Genomic DNA, 2681 nt, shown 5'->3' with positions numbered 1-2681 from the left:
TTCTAAAAAATTAAAGGAAGGGAGAGTTTACCTATTTCCCTTGAACTTAAGAAAAAGGTGGGTGGCAAATCTCAGCTTTAATCCCCTCTCAATAAGCTTCCAAAAAGGAGAAATAAGCTTCAAAACTTAAGACGATCAAGAGATTCTCTTTAGAAACTCATTTTCATGTCATAGTAATTTAGAGAAAGAGGGAAGTGAGAGTTCAAATTCCTTTTTAACAAAAAAACAGGTAGTTAGCCATTTTATATCCTCACTGTCGATGGACTTTCGGTTGCCGAAAATTATAATTCTGATTGCTAAAATTCATTCTGTCCATAAAGGATTTGAATAGAAAAAGAGACTTCGACTGCCGAAAGGCCATACTTCGGCTACCAAAGTTCCTTCTGCCTAAAGAAGCACTTAGAAATTTTTATGAATGAAAACCTTTAAAACATTTTCATTTTTAAATGCATTTTGAACACATTATACATAGATACAAACTTTCTACCACCCTTCCCTTATTTGTGAAATCCTCAAATTTGCTAGAATGTTCCATCTACAAAAGAAATTCTAACATTGGAAAATAGTGGTTGTTACAATTAGAAGGCCTGGAAGTCCTCCCTTGCTTGCTGCCAAGCCTTTCATGTGAGTTTTGCATTCTTTTAGTCTACACTTGACACCATTTTGGTACATCCTCGCTTCCTTTGCTCCATTCTCACACTTTTCAAGCCATTTCTTGGTTCTAATAACTATTTCTTGACTACTTAGATATTGGGTCTTGTGTGTGTGTTGCCAATTTATTGTGGATTTGAAGGAATTTGAAGAAATTTGCAAGTGCCTTGCAATCTTAACACTTTAAAATAAATTTTGGTACCTTTGTGTTCCTTAGCTTAATTTTGCATTTAGACTGTAGTGGGTAACTTGCTGATATTGCATTTGCACTTTTATTCTGCTCTGCAAAAACGTCTTTTACCTCTCCTAGTACAGCACCTGTTAGCACACCTGCTACAGCACTTGCTACCAATACTGGTATAGCCCTTCCCCTGATTATATCTCCTTTAAGCACTTTTGTACTAGGTCTTTAGTTCTTTTTTTGTACTAAAGGTCTTTTACACCACCAAACTTTCTGAAGTTCAGCATCGTCCCTTTTTCTGTAGTAGCTAAAAGTAGTTATCTTTACTGAACCTACATTACACCTGTGATGAGTTGTGCCATATCTACTCATATGTTGTATTTTTTAGTGTTAGCAAGTTATGTTTATTGTTTTTTCAAAGATTGGCCTCAAACTTGACTGGCCAATTTTTTGTGCCTTCCTATTACAAGGGAGACTTTATCAAAATTTTTTGACCATGTGCTTTTTATTACCTCTGTGGGTGTTGGCTCTTCTTAAGCTAAGCCCTCTGTTTTAGTAACTCCCTGGTACCTTCTTTCATACTTTGGATACTTTTGAGACTAGCTCCCCTACTCACTTCCCTAAGTACCTTTTACTAATCCACTTTTTTGTCTATCTGTGTAGAACCTTTATATGGAGAATGTAAGCACAAGTCTTCTAGCACTTCCTCATCAAGTGTCAGTATGAGATACTAGGGACTTGTCTACTCATCCTTATTTCCAAGCTACTTGTCAACTCCAAGCTTCCTCCAAGGATTTCTTTTTTTTTTTTTTTGCATGTTGTAGTCATTATATTTCAATATAAAAAATTTAGCATATATGTAAACACTTGGATATTTGTTGAACAATAAGCTATATTTCAGCTTTGTATTTATGAATGATAGTGGCCATAAGGCTCACTTATCACATTAACCTTGATTACATGTGAATGAATGCTATAATATATTAGTCATTATATCGACTTTGTCTTTACATTAATTGTAGGTTAGCCTAAGAAAAGCCTTGGGATTGGCTATTTGAGGCCGTGGGTCGGCCATAGCTATTTTATACTTGGAGTTATCCCATTGACTTTCTGCAAGACATGATAGTTTTGAACTTGCAAAACTGCGTCAATAGAACTACTACTTGAAGAATCGAAATAGTTAGAGTTGTCATATGACGAACCTATAGTATAGAAGCACTAATTACTTTGATTTTGCCTCCATAGGGATTTTTGGGTTGGTGCCCCTCAAGTTCTCTAATACTTTTAGAAGTCAAATTTGGCTCCACTAGACTGAGGAAATGGCCTTTAGAGACTGCAAAAACTTGAAAACTAAATTTTTCCCTCTGTCACTTGTAGGCTTAAGCTTAGCTTGTCCAGGGTTTTGTTAGTTAGAGCCATAATATTGGGAACATGGATTGTAGGAGCATTAGTTCCCCTGGTAATGAGATTGCCTCTTGAACATGGAGTCACTTGAGAAACCTAAGTCGCCTAGGAATCTATTAGTACCACTAGAACTAAAGCTAGAGGTGCCACCATCTAAGGAACTGGTGCAGTTGTCTAAGGAACTTGCATAATAGACACAGTAGTTTTCTAAAGTTATTGCCCTCGAGCCCAACCTCACATGAGGTGCCTACACTTGCTAAGGAGCCTATACCATTTGAGGACCAAAAACTATCTCTACATCATAAATACTCAGGTGAATTATCGAATTATTATTGCTGAAAATTTGGGTGGGAGTAATAATCCTGCCACTAGGGTGGCTATGTTGAGGTGGTTGGTACCATTTTCTATTTTGAGCATAGCTTCCACTATTTTCTCCTTGGAGAGT

General features: G+C 36.6%; 1 long non-coding RNA gene across 1 annotated transcript; it reads left to right on the top strand.

Annotated features, from left to right (window-relative positions):
- Positions 1-545: 545 nt before the first annotated feature.
- LOC131183439 (uncharacterized) lies at positions 546-1740 on the top strand. Its single transcript, XR_009151522.1, has 2 exons — positions 546-624; positions 1496-1740. It is a non-coding gene; the product is annotated as an uncharacterized LOC131183439 (long non-coding RNA).
- Positions 1741-2681: the final 941 nt, after the last annotated feature.

The sequence above is a fragment of the Hevea brasiliensis genome, chromosome 9 (assembly GCF_030052815.1).
Source record: "Hevea brasiliensis isolate MT/VB/25A 57/8 chromosome 9, ASM3005281v1, whole genome shotgun sequence".
Classification (NCBI taxonomy): Eukaryota; Viridiplantae; Streptophyta; class Magnoliopsida; order Malpighiales; family Euphorbiaceae; genus Hevea; species Hevea brasiliensis.
The sequence above is the reverse complement of the archived record's forward strand: the minus strand, read 5'-3'. Positions and strand labels throughout refer to the sequence as shown.